The sequence below is a fragment of the Bufo gargarizans genome, chromosome 5 (assembly GCF_014858855.1).
Source record: "Bufo gargarizans isolate SCDJY-AF-19 chromosome 5, ASM1485885v1, whole genome shotgun sequence".
Taxonomy (NCBI): Eukaryota; Metazoa; Chordata; class Amphibia; order Anura; family Bufonidae; genus Bufo; species Bufo gargarizans.
The window spans coordinates 149,713,277-149,735,647 of record NC_058084.1 but is presented as its reverse complement, the minus strand read 5'-3'; positions in this window follow the sequence as shown (position 1 = coordinate 149,735,647).

Sequence of the window (22,371 nt, the reverse complement as noted above, 5' to 3'; positions counted from 1 at the left end):
AAATTTCCAAGTTTCAATTTCTCTACTTCTATAATACATAGTAATACCTCCAAAAATAGTTATTACTTTACATTCCCCATATGTCTACATCTTGTTTGGATCATTTTGGGAATGATATTTTATTTTTGGGGGATGTTACAAGGCTTAGAAGTTTAGAAGCAAATCTTGAAATGGACCAGTTCAGGTCTGAAATCACTTTGCGAGGCTTACATAATAAAAAACCACCCCAAAATCACCCCATTCTATAAACTTCACCCCTCAAGGGTGAATTCAAAACTGATTTTACAAACTTTGTTAACCCTTTAGGTGTTCCACAAGAATTAATGGAAAATAGAGATACAATTTCAAAATTTCACTTTTTTGGCAGATTTTCCATTTTAATAAAAAATTTTCCAGTTACAAAGGAAGGGTTAACAGCCAAACCAAACTCAATATTTATGGCCCTGATTCTGTAGTTTACAGAAACACCCCATATGTGGTCGTAAACTGCTGTACGGGCACACGGCAGGGCGCAAAAGAAAGGAATGCCATACGGTTTTTGGAAGGCAGATTTTGCTGGACTGTTTTTTTTTGACACCATGTCCCATTTGAAGCCCCCCTGATGCACCCCTACAGTAGAAATTCCCAAAAATTGGCCCCATTTTAGAAACTACAGGATAGGGTGGCAGTATTGTTGGTACTAGTTTAGGGTACATATGATTTTTGGTTGCTCTATATTACACTTTGAGGCAAGGTAACAAGAAATGGCTGTTTTGGCACCGTTTTTATTTTTTATTATTGTACAACATTCATCCGACAGGTTAGATCATGTGATATTTTTATAGACCAGGTTGTCACGGATGCGGCGATACCTAATATGTATACTTTTTTTTATTTATGTAAGTTTTACACAATGATTTCTTTTTTGAAGCAAAAAAAATCATGTTTTAGTGTTTCCATAGTTTGAGAGCCAAAATTTTTTCAGTTTTTGGGCGATTACCTTGGGTAGGGTATGATTTTTGTGGGATGAGATGACGGTTTTATTGGCACTATTTTGGGGTGCGTGTGACTTTTTGATCGCTTGCTAGGGTAGGGTGACAAAAAATGGTTTATTTAGCACAGTTTTTATTTAAAATTTTTTACGGTGTTCATCTGAGGGGTTAGGTCATGTGATAATTTTATAAAGCCGGTCGATACGGATGCGGCGATACCTAATATGTATACTTTTTTTTTATGTAAGTTTTACACAATTATTTCATTTTTGAAGCAAAAAAAATCATGTTTTAGTGTCTCCATATTCTGAGAGCCATAGTTATTTCAGTTTTTGGGCGATTATCTTAGGTAGGGTCTCATTTTTTGCGGAATGAGATGACGGTTTGATTGGCACTATTTTGGGGTGCATATGACTTTTTGTGATGTAAGGTGACAAAAAATGGTTTATTTTTATCATCATCACACCGTACATCCATGTGTGTAATTCTGCCTGACTGAGACATCCCTGTTATCTACATCCTCTGGCAATAATGGTTGCGCATCACTCATTTCTTCCAACTGATGTGTAAATAACTCCTCTGACAGATCAAGTGAAGCAGCTGTGGTGCTAGTATTGGTGGTGGCGGCAGGCGGGCAATTAGATTACAGAGGAAAAAAAGAAAGGAAAAGCAGACTGATGTATAAGCCCTAAAAAAGGCTTTTTGGGGTGCTGTCAGGACGCTGTCCTTACAGCAGATCGGATGAGTCTTTCAGGACTGGAGTGGACACTGAATTCACTGGCCTAGCTATTGATTTCCCTATGAAATCAGCAGCAGCTGCACTGTCCCTCCTCTCACTAACACTGCAGCTTCCGAATGAATCTAAGATGGATGCTGTCCTTGCTTTTTGCTAGGAGGTGGGAAGGTCTGGGAGGGAGGGTATGCTGCTGATTGGCTGGAATGTGTCTGCTGACTGTGAGGTACAGGGTCAAAGTTTGCTCAATGATGACAAATAGGGGGCGGACCAAACATCGCATGTTTGCCTGCTGCTGCCCTATGTTCGCCGGGAACTATTCGCCGGCGAATTGTTCGGGACATCTCTAATTATGAAGTCCCGCAAAGCATAAACCCTCATACTGCTATGTGAAGTTATGGCTCTGGGAATGCAGGGAGTAAAAAACAAAAACAAAAAAACACCTTCCTGTGGCTGAAAGAGACCACCATACACATTAGTATATTTTTGACTGAATGCACCATTGTTGGTGGGTTTATAAAAACAGTGTATTGGGAGCTTCCAACTCACTCTTCCTTGACAGATGATGGGTTGGGCCAAATGAATATTTTTGCCTGATCTTTTTAGAGATAAACGGCTGCCAGAACTCTCTGGCAGTGGCTTTCTTCTCCCCTCCCATTAAACACACCCGAGCCGAATGTAAGTATCCGGTAATTCCCCAGGTGCCCATTCATGAAGGAAACGTCTTTGCACCTGTTTTAGTAGTGCTCCTTGGAAAAGAGTCTGTTGAATCTTACATCTCCCCTTCAATTTCAGTCCGTCTATAAAACAAACTGTTTGTTACCATAGCAAACAATCACATTTCAGCTTTTGTGTTACTACAGCGTTTCTTACAATGCTGTAGACCTATGCTTACTAACCTGTGGAATGTTGCAAAACTACAACAACCATCATGCCCCAACAGTCCGCAGCCATCAGGGCATGATGGGATTTCCAGTCCGAAGCAGTCTAGGTTTCCTCTTCATGACACCCCTATAAACAAAGGCAATGGTTGCTGACTGTCATTGCTAGAACCTGTAATGGGAACCATGGCGCTAAATTTCCTTCTGCTAAGCGCCTGGAAATGGCATTCAAGAGAATGCCAAGAGTGTGCAAAGCAGTAATCAAAGCAAAAGGTGGCTACTTTGAAGAACCTAGAATATGACATATTTTCAGTTGTTTCACACTTTTTTGTTATGTATATAATTCCACATGAGTTAATTCATAGTTTTGATGCCTTCAGTGTGAATCTACAATTTTCAAAGTCATGAAAATAAAGAAAACTCTTTGAATGAGAAGGTGTGTCCAAACTTTTGGTCTGTATTGTGTATATATATAAAATTTATATATATATTATTGTTTTTATAACAGGGGAAGAACGTTTATACCCTCTTGTGGCCAGACCTAGTGTTTCATCAGATCACACCATTAATCATTTACATATCTGCATTTACATACCATTAATCAATTACATACCTGCATTTCTATCTGGGAGTGTCATTTATTTATTTTTTATCAGTGAGTGTATTCTGTAAATTTCTTATTTTAATTGTCAATATGTATTTCTCCCAGTCTGTTTCTCTCTGTTTCTAATATTGGAAAATATGTATGGATCATGGGTGATGAGAATTCATCTGATTGTTTTTCATTGATACAGAATAGTTTTTATGACTTGCACTGTGAATTGTGCCTGACAAATTCTGACATGCAAATATGATTAATGCTAATGCCTCTTGTGTATTTTCATGCCTGCAGAGATCTATGATGCTCTTGTGAATTAGTAGAGCAGTTAACTGTCTTTTATGTGAGGTTGCTTAGTAAGGGGCATTTAAATGACTTCATGTGGCCTCATAAACCCTTCATGTTCTCCACAATATTCCCATGTTGAACTGAAATAATTTGTATAATAGTAACTACGGTAACAGGAACCTTTTAGGAAATGATTCCCATAGGCATTGTAAAATATATCACTTTCTATTAACTATTGGTAGAGGCAGTAATCAGTATTATGAGTTGGGGTCACGCTAGCATATCTTTACATCGTTTTGGAATACATTTTCTTGGGGGACATTTATCAAGACTAGCCTTTTCTTCACTGGTCTTGATAAATGCATGTCTCTCACCGATTTGTCGAATTTTTCCACTGGCCGTACAACAGTCTAAAATATATGAATGTTTTTTATGTTTCATATAGATGACATTATAATTAGATGGGGCATTCCAATTCTGTATGATGCCAGTTTGTGATGGTCAGTGGTGTAAAGACTTTAAAAATGAAGGCTCATTTCTGAAACATCATTAATACTTGTCATAAATGGGTCCATGGTCTATAAAACACACTGATTAATAAATGTGAAAGTGTCGTAGTGTTTTCTCTAAAATTTCCAATATGCAACTTTATGTTCAGACAATATTGTAAGGTCCAACATATTTTTTTTCTATAAAGCTTAATAAATAAAGAGGTTGTCTTAAATTAGAAAAACACTTCCAGAAACAGTTCCTCAGGTTGCAAGAATTTTTCTAAATTTTCACTTATATAGCGCTGCTGTATTCTACAGCACTTTACAGACATTAGCATCACGCTGTCCCTAATGGGGTTCACAATCTTATTTTCCTATCAGTAGGTCTTTGGAGTGTAGGAGGGAACTGGAGTACCTGGAGGAAACCCACGCGGGGAGAACATACAAACTCCATGCAGATGTTGTCCATTATCAGATTCAAAGCTAGGACCCCAGTGCTGCAAAGGACCAGTGCTAACCACCGAGTCACCATGCAACTCGGCCCTATTCACTTCAGTGTGAAGTAGCTGAGCTGCAATACCAGATACAACCCATTGACAGGTTTAACATTATTTCTGAAAATGAAAATAAAAAAATCTATGTTTTTCCAAAGTTGGACTACCGTTTTAAAAAATTAAGAGAATTAAGAAATTCTACTCTGGATTTTGTTGCCAAAATATTACTGTAAATGCATTTAGGGAGCAAGGGGCAATGCTGCTTTATAAATGTCTTTTGTATCCCGGAGTGGATACAAAAAGAAGTGTAACCCCTTAACAACCAAGAAATATTCTGTCTTTGTATTTTCATTTTTTACTTTTTACTGCCTGCCTCGCTGAAGCCATAATTTTTTTTTTTTTTTTTTGCTCATAGTCGTATAGTGTCTTGTTTTTTCGGGACATGTTATACTTTCTAATGGCACCATTTAATATTGCTGTCACGGATGATGTTGCAGATAGCTGAAAGTTATGAATAAACATCCGACTGGCTTGATCCCAAACTAAGGAGCATATAGGTGACCCTATAAAACCCTAAGAGCTCACCCTAACTGCTAAGCACATACAAGGGTCTCAAAGGTAGATGATTGTATGCCCACGTACCTAAGACTGTGTGACACCTGAAAACCCTATAATAGTGAGGGAGTCAGGGTCACCTCAAGCCAGTAAGGAAACACAATACATACATGAAAGGACTTATCTGAACAAGCAGCAGCAGAAGCCTCCAGCAGTGAACACTAAACCGCAAAGTGAGGCAGTATGGGAGGGAAAATAAAGGAAAGATGATTAGTCTAAATAGGTGACACCTGGGAGAAGGAAATGAGATGAGAAAGTGAAACCAAAACAAAGAACATCATGCAAGAGGTAGAGAAGGACGTCTGTCAGACCTTCTCACAGAAGTGGCGGTGACAATTGCATACAATGTAATGGGAAACTGGAAAAAAAATCAAAATGGGGTGCAATTGGAATAAAAAACAATTCCACCATAGTTTTATGGGTTCATTTTTATGAACTTTCCTATGTGGTAAAAATTACAAATGATCTTGATTCTGCAGTTCAGTAAGATTATAGTGATACCTATGGAGCTGTGTGAGGGCTCATTTTTTTAGGGGAATCTGCAGTTTTTATTGATACTATTTTGGAGTCTGTATGACTTTTTCATCACTTTACACTTGGTGAATTGTCCATTTTTTTTAATTTTTTTTGCTATAGCGTTCACAGTATAGAATAAAAACGTTAGTATTTTAATAGTTCAGGCATTTTGGGACACCGTGATGCGTATGATCCTAATTTTTTTAATTTATTTTTAATATGGGAATATCTCCTCCAAAAGACTGCAATGATTCAATATTGTAGCATATGAAAGATTCAGAAGATCCTATGCTGCCATAGCAACTAAACGGTTCCCTCAATTTTGACCAATTGACCATGGTGACTAAGTGGTTAAATGCTTATGACAAGCATTATCACCAATTACAGACAGTGCCTCCAGGTGTCTACTGTGTAAAACAGCAGGCACCTGGTGGCTATGACACCCACTCTGAAGCTCCATTTTTAAAGAGCGGACTTTTGCAGTACATGTACAACCAATGTACTTAACCACTTCAACCCCGCTAGCTGAAACCCCCTTAATGACCAGGCCACTTTTTACACTTCTGCACTACACTACTTTCACCGTTTATTTCTCGGTCATGCAACTTACCACCCAAATGAATTTTACCTCCTTTTCTTCTCACTAATAGAGCTTTCATTTGGTGGTATTTCATTGCTGCTGACATTTTTTCTTTTTTGTTATTAATCGAAATTTAAAGTTTTTTTGCAAAAAAATGTCATTTTTCACTTTCAGTTGTAAATTTTTTTTAAAAAAATGACATCCATATATACATTTTTCGCTAAATTTATTGTTCTACATGTCTTTGATAAAAAAAAATGTTTGGGTAAAAAAAAAATGGTTTGGGTAAAAGTTATAGCATTTACAAACTATGGTACAAAAATGTGAATTTCCGCTTTTTGAAGCAGCTCTGACTTTCTGAGCACCTGTCATGTTTCCTGAGGTTCTACAATGCCCAGACAGTAGAAAACCCCCACAAATGACCCCATTTCGGAAAGTAGACACCCTAAGGTATTCACTGATGGGCATAATGAGTTCATAGAACTTTTTATTTTTTGTCACAAGTTAGCGGAAAATGATGATTTATTTTTATTTTTATTTTTTTCTTACAAAGTCTCATATTCCACTAACTTGTGACAAAAAATAAAAACTTCCATGAACTCACTATGCCCATCACAAAATACCTTGGGGTGTCTTCTTTCCAAAATGGGGTCACTTGTGGGGTAGTTATACTGCTCTGGCATTTTAGGGGCCCAGATGTGTGAGAAGAAGTTTGCAATCAAAATCTGTAAAAAAAAATGACCGGTGAAATCCGAATGGTGCACTTTGGAATGTGTGCCCCTTTGCCCACCTAGGCTGCAAAAAAGTGTCACACATCTGGTATCGCCGTACTCAAGAGAAGTTGGAGAATATGTTTTGGGGTGTCATTTTACATATACCCATGCTGGGTGAGAGAAATATCTTGGCAAAAGACAACTTTTCCCATTTTTTTATACAAAGTTGGCATTTGACCAAGATATTTATCTCACCCAGCATGGGTATATGTAAAATGACACCCCAAAACACATTGCCCAACTTCTCCTGAGTACGGCGATACCAGATGTGTGACACTTTTCTGCAGCCTAGGTGGGCAAAGGGGCACACATTCCAAAGAGCACCTTTAGGATTTCACCGGCCATTTTTTGCAGATTTTGATTTCAAACTAGTTCGCACACATTAGGGCCCCTAAATTGCCAGGGCAGTATAACTACCCCACAAGTGACCCCATTTTGGAAAGAATACACCCCAAGGTATTTTGTGAGGGGCATGGCGAGTTCCTAGAATTTTTAATTTTTTGTCACAAGTTAGTGGAATATGAGACTTTGTTAGAAAAAATAAAATAAAAATAAAATCATCATTTTCCGCTAACTTGTGACAAAAAAAATAATTCTAGGTACAGGGCTGGTTCTAGCTTTGTTAGAAAGAGATTGTCATGTATGATGTCCGATTTTAACAATAATCATGGGATAACCCCTTTAACTGGTTAAAGTCTGATACTTGTATTCTATCCTGTGTTTGGCCCACAAAAAGAAAAAACTAAACTTCTAAAACTTCCACAAAAACTGCTTGTATGATTGTAGCTTAATAGGAATCTGATGTGAAATCATTTAAAAAAAATCATAAAATCCAACTTAACAGGAACCTTAATGGGCAAGCATATGGGGCAGTCTGTGTGGAGGGAAATGTCACGGTAGGCGGAGAAAGGAAGAACACCAAATAAACAAACTACACAGTAACACAGACTAGGCCCCAAAGCTAGTGAGAAGGAAGAAGGTAACCTAGTTATCCCTGAGCCTCTCCCTGACTGCTAACAGTGCTGACACAAACTCTAAATTAGGGAGCAGGGATGAGACTGCCGGGACCTTCCACCATGAAGGGACCAGCGTCTCCCTGAGATCTAGACACAACACACACACACACACATCGTAGAAACAGGAGGACTTAGCTTGAGATGAGTAAGAAGTATTAGAACCTCTAACAACCAGCTTGGAACTCCAGAAGGAAATAACAACCACAAGGTCTGCAGTGAGAGGCGGGCTAAAATAGAGCCACTAAACAGCAAATGAGTAGAACCTGTGGAGAGGTGAGATCCTGCCCACAACAACAGACAGCAAGGAAAAACAGAAATACCTGTCAGATAGACTCATGTGCTGCAAGTCTATCAGATATTCTAAGACCTCTCACAGGGCAGGCCGTGACAGGAAAGCACATACTTGCTTGCTTACATATTCCAGATTTTACTAGGACAAACCTGCAAATTGACAAGACTTTCATCAGGTGGGCATTCTGTTGCATTTTGGGAGTGTTACTGGATGGCCCATGGGGCAGTCCTAAAATGTCCTGATTTTTATTTTTTAAGTGTTGTTAATTGTTTAAGCAGTCTGTGTGAATGGGAAGCAATCTGTAAGAGGTAGTGATAAAGAACTGTCTGTGTAAGAGGGCGCTTGAAGGGGTTGAAGCCTGTTTATATTGATGACCTGTCCTCACTATAGGTCCTCAATATCTGATTGGCAGGGGTCCAACACACTGGACCTCCACTGAACAGCTCTGTGAGAGGGGTATAAAGGAGCAGTCTGCATGAGAGAGAGACATAAAGAGCAGTCTGCTTGAGAGTGGGTATAAGAAGCAGTCTACGTGAAAGGGGAAGGAAAGGCATGAAGCATGAGGAGCAATCTGCGAGAGGGGGCATAAGGAGCTGACAGAGAGAGAGGGCATAAGGAGCAGTGAAATGGTGAGGAACTGATGGACATCTATAATTTTTTTTATTGCCTAGTTTATTAGAGCTAGGCGTGTATACCTGAGTTAGTCTGTCAATGATTGTCAAAACATCTGTAATTACGTTATAATAACAGCTTTCATTAATGTCCCCTGTCCCTTTCCACTGTTCCCTTAAAAGACTGTTGCTATGGCTTGTCTGTCTTCCCTTTAGTGTAAACAGAAGATAGAGGGGCGGTCCTCCACACTGCATGCCTGCATTAGGCTTCAGAGTGAGGAGGCGTGTCTCTCAGTAATCCATTTTGATTGGCTGGCAGGAAGCTGCTGGCTACAGCAAGTGTGTATGTAAAGTGAGGGAAGGCAGTTTTGGCCTCAGAGAACTGGCAAAGGAGCCATCTTGAGAAGATCCTTATATTTTAGGGGTTAAAACAGCCATAACGAAGGGAAAAACTCAAGGAAAACAGTGGTTTTGTGAAGAAACTAAAGGTTGCTTTATGTATAATGCTGTGGCAGCAGTAACATGAGCTAATATTTTAATTTTTTTATGAAAGCATGACAGTTATACTTTAAGATATAAGTTATTGTTTGTTTCAGTGGTTCAGATTTTAAAAACTGGATAAAAACATTTTATACAAATTTTAATATCATTATTGTGATAAATAGATCTGTAAGTTCCCTGATGCCTCTTAGGTTTCACTAGTGCAATTCCCCAGAGGTCTTCTAATACTGACACAGTTCTATGGTGAAATATTCATGCACGCAAATGCAAATGCATTAATGCTAGTGTGATAAATTTACAAGAGATGTAGCGAGTTATCTTATACATTAACATTAGACTGATTGTCTTTGGAGTACAAGGGACTGACCATGCATCCATTATTTACACAGGCTGTTATATGGCAGCTTCAGACCCATTTTCCTTTTCATTTGAGCCAATGGGAATAGATATTGACCTTCCAAAGTGAATTATTGATCAGAATGTTTTAGGTCTCAAAGAAATGTTCTTCAGATATAATATGAAGATGTATATGACTTCATTTAATTGCCTACATGTGCAGAATCCCTTATTTAAGGTGAATTTGTCAGCAGAAAATGAGCTATTGTTAAAATCAAGTTTTTATGTTAAACATATCTGTTTTTACAATTTTTATAGGATTTTTTAAATCTATATATAACAAAACTACAAAAATCATGAAATTCTCACACTGGCCACTAGGCTTAAGATATGTGAAGACTTGCTGTTCTTTGAGAGGAGCCACATAGTCCAAAGACACAATGGACTTGGTGGAACATCATTGACTTCTATGGGAGATTTTCTAGGCATGAGGTGATATCTTTTGCACACATAGGCATACACCACATTGCACTTTCTTGAAATATATTACTGTGCACCACTTCATTAATTTGGTGCCACCTTTCATAGCAAATACAGACTTAAAACTGACACCAAAACCACTGCAAATGCTAAATTCCCCCCGTGTCCTTTTCTATTAATAGACTTTCTCTTAAGTCCACTTTTAAGAACTTCACTCTTATTTTATTTTGTACCACCTTGACAGCAAATTTCCCCCCACAAATTCTAGCTCTTCTCCCTACAGTTACCATTTATACAATGTATTGCAATGTCAGCCCTGCACAGTCTGACATCTACTGATAATATTCGACTTTGTTCTTTCTTTCAGCTAATTATCTGCTATTTGTATCTTTCTTGACAACTGTGATGCTGCACAGAAGAAGTTTCTAAGGGTCCTATTATACCTGCAAGTGAAGCAGACGACTGTCGGGAGGGAAGCTTTCCTTGCTCACTAGCGGAGGAGACCGCTGCTATTACATACATTTATCTCCTCTTTAGTATGAGGACAAGCGATCGCTAATGCCATCGCTCATTCCCATACGGAATCACTGTTTGCCGGCAGCAGACCGCGATTACACAGCGCAATCTTCTGCCGACAAACAAGGATTTTTAAACCTGCTAAAGGATTCCAATTACCCAATGAATGAGCGTCAGTACTACACTGCCGGATCATCACTAACGAGCATGTTAGCGGTGATCTTCACGATTATCTTCAGGTGTAATAGGGCCTTAACTCTAGTCTCTCAATTCTGATACATTTTCATAACTAGATGTGCAGTTTAGCCATTACTGATACTTGCTTTAAGGTGATGTTGTGTTACCTTATGCGTAACTGGTATATGACATATGTTAACACAACGTTCTGTTATTGCTGAGAGGTTCAAGAAAAATATTGGCTGTAAAAATGCAAAATGCTTTACAATTGTCTGTCTTTTGCATTGCACAATGATTCCTCCACGAGCAGGAATGAGTTAGTAAATTAGCTATCAAGTATGATATAAATCGCTATATTACAGTTCAGTGCTGCCAACTGCTGGCCTGGACTATAATATACAAGTAATGAGACTGGAAGCCTAGTACAGGCTCATTACGAGCATAGAACACTTTTGATGATCTCCGCCGGAGGGAAAGGGTTGTTGCCCTGGAAGCACATGCTTAAAGGTTTAGCATTACTGCTGCTCCCAGACATTAGCGGCAGGTGTCTGCTGTATGAAACAGCAGGCAGCCGGCGTTTATGGCACTTGCTCCACTCCGGAGTGGGCACCATCTTTAAAGGCCTGACATTCGCCGTACATGTACGGCAGATGTCGTGAAGGGGTTAAATTATGTTTTACATATGATTTTCCTTAAAGGGTCTCACTTCAGCAAATAGCATGTATTATGTAGAGAAGGTTAATATAAGCCACTTACTAATTTATTGTTATTATCCATATGGCTTCCTTTGCTGGCTGGATTAATTTTTCCATCACATTATACACTGCTTGTTTCCATGGTTACGACCACCCTGCAATCCAGCAGCAGTGGCCATGCTTTCCGACTATAGGAAAAATCATTAGCCTGACCACCAGAGAGGCTGACTGTTTTTCCTATAGTGTGCATAGTGTGCAATCATGGCCACTGCTGCTGGATTGCAGGGTGGGTGTAACCATGGAAACAAGTAGTGTATAATGTGATGGAAATATAAGCAAGCAAAGGAAGCAATATGGATAATAACAATACAATAGTAAGTGGCTTGGATCTTGGAAAGGAGATACTGGGGCTAATATTCAGAACATTATTTAGTAGATTTTTGAACTGTATCTTTAACTTGCCTGTTGCTTATAAAACATTAACCCCTTCACATTTCTTTCTACGTAGCTGTGTGAAGGCTTGATTCTTGTAGTTTTCATTGGAATAATTTTAGGGTACATAAGATATTTTGATCACTTTTTTCAAAAAACTGTAATTTTGGCTTTTTTTTATGGTGTACAGGTTAAATGACATAAACATTGTATATACCATGTTGCATATACCAAAAAAGAAAGCTTTTTTCTTTATGGAAGTGTTTTTGAACTTGGAGATTTTTTAAAATTATTTTTATTTTATTTTTTTTACTATTTATTAGTCCCACAAGGGAACTTTGACATGCAATCCTTTTTTATCGCTCACAAAGTACACTGTTCTACTTACATAGTGCAGTGTATACTCTGCTGCCAGTAGGGTTCCTTCATTGTACCCCCAGCTGCAGTGTACAGACATTGGCCCCCCACAATCTCATTCACGACAATGCTGATGTCTGACAGAGGAGGTCCTTCCCTCTAAAGCCACTTAGATGCTGCGGTAGCTATTGACTGCAAAATCTAAGGAGTTAAATGGCCAGGATCAGCACTTGTGCCATTAACGCGGGAGCCTGGCTGTTGTAAGAAAGCTGAGCTCCTGCTCTCCACAACATAGGAGACCAGTGCTAGGTGGCGACCCAGAATAAAGCCCCTTAATAACTACTGTAAAAAGACGTATCTGTGGTTATTAAGGGTTTAATCTGTTCTTAGCTGTATAATGTGTTTTGAAATGTAATATAGATGTAGCAGTCTTGAATGTGACACCATTTTTTTTTAAAACACAACCGCAGCAAGCTTTATCTTGTATTTTTCTGTGGTTTTTGCTGTTAAGCATCAATATAAAGTTTGATACAACTGTGTATTTAATAAGTTAAATGTCAAATAAATGTTTGCTACATCCGTATTTCTATGCAACAAATAGAAAAGAAATGCCATACAGTAGGCACACCCAAATTAATAAATTGTGCATAACATTACTAAATAATCACTATACCAAGAGGTAAACCAATAAAGAAAATGGTGTGGGCATTTGTTCTGGTAGACAGATTTGCGGACGCAGCATAGAGGCAACAACAACGTCTTTAACTTAATCAGTTCAGCGTTTTATTCACACATAAGGAAAGTGACAACAAAAAGTCAGTTTCAAGGAAAAAAACTGTCACCTTGAGTCTGGTGTTTGTTCACACCAGGCAGCAACACATAAGTCCTTTGGTGAAACAGAAGTCCATGTGCTTTCATCCAAACAGGATAGCAGACCTTAACCTCGGCCCAAACTCTCAGGCTCCAACACAGAGACTGGCAAAGCTCCACTGTCAGATGGAGGATAATCCACCTCAGCGGAGACTGCTGGCTGGGTTTTATATCCCTAACCAAAACCCGGCCTGGAACGTGGGGAACAGCCACCCATCCTGCACTTTGGCTGCTCCCAGTAAGAGCCGACCCGGATCGTCTTTACAGCCACACTGAATAACCAATAGTGTAAGTCAGCAATAGCTGCCGCTGACACTTAAAATTACCGGCTCTTACCTAACCGAGGCCAGGAACCTCGATGACACATATCTTCCGTCAATAATGGCCCCTTGCGCTTTCCTACAATTGGTATTCATATAAGGTTATTTCGGGATAAACCGCAATAAAACAATGTGATTAGCGTAACTTCTAGCCATGCTATGCATAGAAAATTGAGGAGCTGTTAAGGGCTGCATATTTTATAGAATGCCAGTAATATATGTCAAATTTTAATTTCTGAAAGGCGCAAGAGAGCTGTCCATTTTAGCAATACAAATGTACTACTTTGTATGAGGCAATGTACAGTAAGCAAAACCAATAAAATCTGATGACCGCACAGTATTAAACTGTCACTCCGTCCTAGCCTAGTAAATCTCCTAGACTACTTTGGTGGTTCATAGTTGCCAAGAAGGTGGCATACGTTCCTTCCAAATAGATATTTGCATCTGATAAGTGCCAAGTCGACTGAACTACACACATTAAAACTTGATCATTTGCCAGCTCAGAATAGCTTCTATCACTTTTATCAGGTGGTTGTATTTATATTCACTTTTCATCCAGGATTTCTTCGCACATATTTATCGGTAAAATGAAACCTAAAAAGCTAAATAACTGTTTATTAGCACTAATTACAACTGCCTGGATAAGATGGAGTGGTCTTTAGGAATACAGTTCTTCGGCCTCTTTATGGAAGGTTTACCTACTTCACTGGATATTAAATATTTAATGTAAAAAGAAAATGTCATTCAGGAATACTTGGAAACTATCTGGTTTCTTATGGCAATTAAGATTTCCCTGAGCTCCCCTTAAACAAAGAGCTTTGTTCTTTTGAGGCAATTACCAGAAGTAAAGAAAAAAAAAACTATATAATGCCAGTAAAACTCTAAAAAGGCATATCTGCAGAGAGAAGCAGAAGGAAATTTGTGTAGATCTTTAAGAAACAATCACCAGCCGTGTGTCTACAGTGTGAAGTCTTTTCAGTATTTCTAAATTATGCTATTATCATTCTGTAAACAGATCATAACTTTTATGGATTTTAATAAATAATTTGAGATTCAGCAACCCTGTGGATGTGGAAATGTCACACATTTTGCTGTGGATTTGCTGCATTCATCCTATGCATTTCAAAGGTTAAAATCCGTGCTGGAAATTTGCAGCATAAGGGAGCATTCACACGACCATATAAATCAGGCATCCTCAAACTGCGGCCCTCCAGCTGTTGCAAAACTACAACTCCCAGCATGCCCTATAAGCTTACAGCAGGGCATTGTGGGAGTTGTAGTTTTACAACAGCTGGAGGGCCGCAATTTGAGGATGCCTGATATAAATGGATCCATTCATTTCAATGGGGCCGCAAAAGATGCGGACAGCACACCGTGGCCCGCAAAAAAGATAGAGCACGTCCTATTCTTGTCCACGTTTGCATACAAGAATAGGCATTCTCTATATAGCGCCGGGCCATGTGCGGTCCCCAAAATGCGGAATGCACACGGCTGGTATCCGTGTTTTGCGGATCCACAATTTGCGGACCGCAAAACACTTACGGTCGTGTGAATGCACCTTAACTGACATGCTGTTAAATCATATCCACCAATACAATGTGAATTTTCTGCACACAATTTTGCAACAGAAAATTCTTTAGAATATCCACCACATATATCCACCACATGTGACCATTCCCTAAATAAGGTTGTCTTCGGCTGTGCCTTCGGAGTCCATTGCTGTGTTAGAACTTGGGCCAACTAAAGGATCCTCTGGTAAACTGATGGTCCAGTCACATATAGATTCAGATTTGTCTCTGCCATACTTATGCAAAATTATGGGGATCATTTATTTTACCTTACATTACCTTTCTCCATTAGTTGTAAGGCTTTTAAATGGGCCATGGCCCTTTTTTAATTCTCTGGATTGTGCGGTACCTAATGATAAAAAAAAACGATACTCACCTGCTCCCCACCACTCCATTCGTGGTGTCCATTTAGCAATCTTCTGGACTCCTGTTTACTTCCGGCCAGTCACCTGCACTGCTGGAGTCAATGACTGGCCTCAGTGGTGACATTTCTCCAAGTGAAACCTGACCATGAGTGTCACCTGCAGCATCGAACCACACCACTACAGCTGTTACTCAGAACAGGGGAGGGGTTGTGAAGCAGCACAATGCAGAGAGCTGGACATTTGCAGGAGCAGTGCCTGGCAGAATGAAACTTCATATTCACACTACTCTTGATATTAAAAGTTCCACAAAAGAGATGTTTGTCCCTGTCCTTTCTCTAGCAGTGTCATAAGTTTAGCATGGTCAAAACTGCTGACAGACTCCCTTTAACCAGTGACATTTAGTCCTGAAGCAAGCTATGAAGTGAAATTTGTCACCTGTTTTGGCTAATGTGAACTGTTTGTGGAAGAACATGGACTTTTTTCTTTTTTGCTGTGTGCTGCACTGTGTTATAAGTGTGAGCTCAAAAATGGAAATGTTTTTGTATGTCTTTAATAAAGTGTATACAGATACCGTATATTAAAATTACAGTTATATAAATTCATAAATATCTACATAAGAACAATGATTTTAAAAAATTACCATAGAGGTGCAGAAATGGTTTGAGATTATACAAATGTAAGGAGATTTAAGACAAAATGTGACGTGATATAACAATATTCCATGGTCTACCTGGAAGCAGCAGGGGTCATCCCTGTGCTGTCCGCATCCATGCAGCCATTCTACAAATTATAGAACATGTTCTATTTTTGTCTATTTTGGGGAGAAGAATAGCCATTTCGGCCCATGCTGCGGACTGCAATACATGGGCGCCGACCGTGGGGCAGCCTCATGCGGATCTCGGACCTATTCTCTTGGACGGGGTCTGAGATCCACATCCGATGGTCCGCACCGCAAAAAAAGTAGTGCATGCACTACTTTTTGCGGTGCGGAGGGACGGACATAAAACCCACAGAAGCACTCCGTAGTACTTCCGTGGGCTTCTAAACCGTGTTTACGTTCCACACCGCACTGAATGGGTCCGCATCCGTCATGCGGGGTGCATATGGCCGATGCCATTGTTTTGCGGACCCGCCGTGTGCATGAGCCCTAATAGGAACTGAGGATAACCACGGACAGTATCTCTCTTGTGGATCTGTGGTTTGTGGACTGCAAAACAGATACAGTCGTGTGTAGGAGGCCTTATCTTAATTCAGTGAATATTACATCTGCAATTTTATTGAAGGAAAGCTTTCTGTAGGATTTTTTGGTCCAAAAAGGTATGGAATATGCTGAGTGTGAGGTTTTGCCCATAGTGGTATTGAGTATTTACTAAAATAGATTGCAATTAGACTTCATCTTAAAGTTTGTTTCCCTTGTAATATAGAGGCATAATTATTTATTTACTGAAATTCAATCTATCAACGGGTGCGGATAAAATTATACGGTCGTATGAATGTACACTAATTATGGTTTTTGCAGACACGGACCAGTCCATTGGCCCATTTATTTATATGTGGAGTGGGCTGGAAGGGGTTAATGGTTTGTAACCAACGATACCATGCAACATTTCTTTTTCCTTTCTTTGCAGTCATATATCAAGAATTGTATTAAGTCAGGTAGTATAGGATGTAGACAAACCTTGATAAACCAATACCCTTCCCTTGTGTTCTTGTTATCTATTATTTAGTACCACTCATGTAACAGTACTAAAATACAATAGAGATTTTCCTTTATGATGGATTATGCATAGGTTGTTTAAATTATATATTACTTTGAAACACTAACGGATATTTTGCCTCTCTGCTACTTTCAGTTGCAGGAAGTGATTCCAATTTCCCTTTACTTTCTTTTTTCACAGTTTTGTAAGATTATCTATCTATCTATCTATCTATCTATCTATCTATCTGTCTATCCTTCCTTCTATCTCCTACTGTATTATCTATCTATCTATCGATCTATCTATCTGTCCATCCTTCTATCTCCTACTGTATTATCTATCTATCATCTCCTACTGTACATTCTATCTATTATCTATCTATCGAGCTAGCTTGAGAAAGGTTCCAGAAAGAGGACCGAAACGTTGCTGTTTGGTGAAAAAAAACCAGAATTGCTTGTGGGAATGCTGTGGAATTTTTGTGCTATTTTTCTAGGAACTTAGAAACCTAATATACATTCTATCTATCTAGCTATCTCCTACTATATCTATCTATCTATTTCCTACTATATCTTCTATCTATCTGTCTATCTATCTATCTATCTATCTATCTATCTCCTACTAATTATTCTATCTATCTATCTATCTATCTCTTTATCTATCTATCTATCTATCTATCTATCTATCTATCTATCTATCTAGCTTTATCTATCTCCTACTATACTATCTATCTATCTTTATCTATCTCCTACTATACTATCTATCTTCTATCTATCTATAGCTGTCTAATCTGTCTGTGTATCTATGATTCATCTAGTGTTCGCTATGTGGATGACAGCAACTGGGCTGCAGGATAAATGTATTACATAGTGAAGGTCCTGCATGTCTTGTGAAGCATATTGACATCTTTGTTTAAGGCCTCATGCACACGACCGTTTTTTTTAAGGTCCGCAAAAACAGGGTCCGTAGGTCCGTGATCCGTGACCGTTTTTTTGTCTGTGGGTCTTCCTTGTTTTTTAGAGGATCCACGGACATGAAAAATGAAAAAAAAAATCTAAGTCAAGTTTGCCATTGAAATGATAGGAAAAAACGGACATGGATCACGGACACGGATGCCATCCGTGATTTTTCACGGACCAATTGACTTGAATGGGTCTGTGAACTGTTGGCCGTGAAAAAAATAGGACAGGTCCTATTTTTTTCACGGCCAGGAAACACGGATCACGGATGTGGCTGCCAAACGGTGCATATTCCGATTTTTCCACGGACCCATTAAAAGTCAATGGGTCAGTGAAAAAAAAAACGGAAAACGGCACAACGGCCATGGATGCACACAACGGTCGTGTGCATGAGGCCTAAGCAACATAAAATAAAATCCAAGACATCAAAATTAGGGGTACATCAACTAACACATCTCAGGACACATACGAGAACTAAGGGACAAGCAGGTAAGTTGATGTACCACTATTGCTAATGTCTTGGATTTTATCATACAGTTGAAACGAGAAGGTTACATACACTATATAAAAATACACATATGAATGTTTTTCTCAATATCTGACATGAAATCAGAATAAACCTTTCCTGTTTTTCGGTCAATTAGGATTACCATAATTATTACTATTTGCCAAATGCCAGAATAATGAGAGAGAGGATGTTTTAAGGGATTTTTATTTTGACTTTCTGCAATGTCAAAAGCTTACATACACTAAGATTACTATGCCTTTAAACAATTCTGGACTGCCCATATGATGGTGTTATGTGTTTGGAAGCTTCTGTTAGGTTTGTTGGCAACATCTGAGTTAATTAGAGACACACCTGTGGATGTATTTAAATGCACACCTGAAACACACTGCTTCTTTGTGTAGCATCATGGGAAAGTCTAAAGAAATCATCCAAGATATCAGGAAGAGAATTGTGGACTTGCACAAGTCTGGCTCAACCTTGGGTGCAATTTCAAAATACCTGAAGGTGCCTCGTTCATCCGTACAAACAATTATACACAAGTACAAACAAGATGGGAATGTCCAGCCATCATTCTCAGGAAGGAGATGGGCTCTGAGTCCCATAGATGAAGGTGCTTTGGTCTGACATGTGCATCAACCCAAGAACAAAAGCAAAAGACCTTGTGAAGATGATGGTGGAAGCTGGTAAGATTGTGTCAGGATCCACAGTGAAACGAGTATTGTATCAACATGGGCTGAAAGGCCACTCTGCCAGCAAGAAGCCATTACTCCAAAAGAAACATAAAATCGTCAGATTAATGTTTGCAAATGCGCACAGGAACAAAGACCTACATTTTGAAGACATGTCCTGTGGTCTGACAAACTTTTTGGCCATAATGACCATGAGAAAAAAGGGAGAAGCTTGGAAAACTAAGAACACCATCCCAACTGTGAAACACGGGAGTGGCAGCATCATGTTGTGAGATTGTTTTGCTGCAGAAGGGAGTGGTGCACTTCACAAAAAGATGGCATCATGAGGAAAGAAGATCATGTGGAAATACTGAAGCAACATCTCAAGACATCAGCTAGGAAGTTAAAGCTTGGGCGGAAATGGGTCTTCCAAATGGTCAATGACCTGAGCACCACATTAAAGCCTACATCACACAAAACACACATCTGCTGCTCACATAAATGTTATGTCATAAACTATAATGATATATAATTTTTATGATTGGTCTAAAGCAGGCATGCTCAACCTGCGGCCCTCCAGCTGTTGCAAAACTACAACACCCACAATGCCCTGCTGTAGGCTGATAGCTGTAGGCTGTTCGGGCATGCTGGGAGTTGTAGTTTTGCAACAGCTGGAGGGCCGCAGGTTGAGCATGCCTGGTCTAAAGGAATACAATGTTTGGCCTACCTATACCTGCCACTACCAAATCATCAAATCGCCTTGTAGTACAACCTGTAGTGCATCATCCTGCATATGTGGTTGTATCTGTTATTGACCTCTGGTGTTGACCACATATCCCACTAATATGTACACATAAATAGTTAACACTATCCCTATACTAACTGCTTTGTTAAAGCAGAAATTAAACACCTCAAGCTATTAACTTGCAGAATGATGCCTTTGGTCTTTTTAGCTCTTTTATTTTTTTTTAGCATTTTCTCTTTGATATCACAGGTTTCTGTATAACCTTTGTGATTAGTATGTTTTCACTAAATGTATGTTTAACATATCTTGTTGGATAGATCAATTTCTATTTCACCTAGTTTAAACATATAATAATATATTCACAAAATAAGTAAAGTTTTGTGTGATGTAGGCTCTGTTCACACTAGCATCATGGTGTAATAAATCTTATCTGTCCAAGATCCTTGGCTTCAGCATGGATGTGCTGGAAGAGACATGCTGCAGAGTCACCCCCACCCCCACCCAGTAACAAGGCCACGTCATTAATTACAGGATGCAATGCTCTGCTTTCTCCCTGCAGCATGCGTGCGCTGGGTTGGTCTCTGACCTATGGAGAGTCAGGTCAACGTACCAATCCGGTTCTGTGGACCTGGCTCTCTATTTAAATCCCCTATTGTCAGGTAACCATTGCCAGTGATAGTCTTGTTTTTGGCTCCTGTTCTTGATTCCTTGATATCTCATGCCCTGACCTTGCCTTGTTTCCTGGCATTCCTTTGTGTCACATTTGGTACTGAATAGCCCATCTGGTTCTGACTCATTTTGTATGACTCTGCTTTTGTGTTTGTCTGTTTGTGTGTTGTCTATCGTCCTGCACTCATTTAGTCCAGTTGCGGTTCTACCATTTAGGCTTATACTGCAAGGAGGTAAGGAAAGCGGCCTAGGTTCTAGTTAGGGACTCACTGTCCTTATCTGTCCCTACCCAAAGTCATTACACATGACTACTGTTTGTGGTGGAGCTATGACCACCGTGACAGATCTGTTTTTGAATTAATTCCAAAGCACACTGACAAATGTAATAGAAAAAATAAAATGGAAAGAATAATGCTGAAGACTATGCTATTCTAGCCATCAAAATTACTTGATGGAAACCCAGACAGAACCTCCAAATGGTACTGTGAATACAATCTTCTAAATGTTTATACTATATTTAATAGAAAAAGAAAACACACTTGAACTATACTGTGATATAACATGAGTATAACATGATTTAGAGAGAGATAAATAGTGACATAATGTGAGTTTGAGAGAGAAAAATGGAGGCTGGGATACACATGGCTTAAAGTCTTTAGCTGGCCATATACCTCAGATCAGTCTTGGCCAAATCAGATGATTCCAGTAGGACTGGCAGGCTATCTCATGTATATCAGTGTGTCCCTACTTTAACCCAATAGCTAATGTTGAAGGAATGAAGGAATGGGTTCTTGAATTTTGAAATGCCTGATCCTTTTGTTTTCGGTGTGATAAGCCACTGCAGAGTTACTGCAGCTCAGCTCACATTCACTTGAGTGCTAGCTGAAGCCAGCCACTGGCCTCAGCAGTCAAGTGCTGCATACTGCTGAGATCAGTGACCGGCTGATGGAACATCCCCGCTGCATCCCAAAAAATGACATCAATGCTGTAGGACTGGAGTGTGATGCTGGAAGCAGCAGTCAAGAAAAATTGTATGTTTTATTGTATTAATATATCACGTTTACTATTGCTGCCAGTTTTTATTTTATTTTACTTGAACAACAACTTTAAAATATATCAAAGCTATTACTAAAGCTTTCCAGCCTGTAGACTCATTCAGAGACAGGATATCCCCTTAAACTCATTCGCTGAGGGTAGGTTTACAGCTGTGCTGGTGAACTCTGCTAGTCTGTTCCAGCAAAGTTACCATGTTTGGCATTAACTATAATCCGTCCGGATCCGGCGGGTTTCCTACATATAAAGCTAGCTTTCAGCTGATAAATAATGCTGCATCCACAATTTGAATGTTGCTTTGCCTTGGACATGCTGTTTTTTGGGGGACTATAAGACACACCTGACTATAAGATGCACCCTGGGTTTATACAACAGAAAATTTCAAGTATAAAAGGGAATATCCGTTTGTCAGTCCTCTATCCATCCTGAAACGTTTGATGCCAAATTTGGCACATAGGTAAACTAGAGGTCCAGGAAAGTTATCGTAAAGGTCTTGATCTTGCTAGACGTCACTGGGCTGTGGTAGGAACGTCTGCGGGGTGCTATTTCCAGCCACAGTTAGGTTAGGGTCTTCTTCTCATAGACAATCATATTGGATC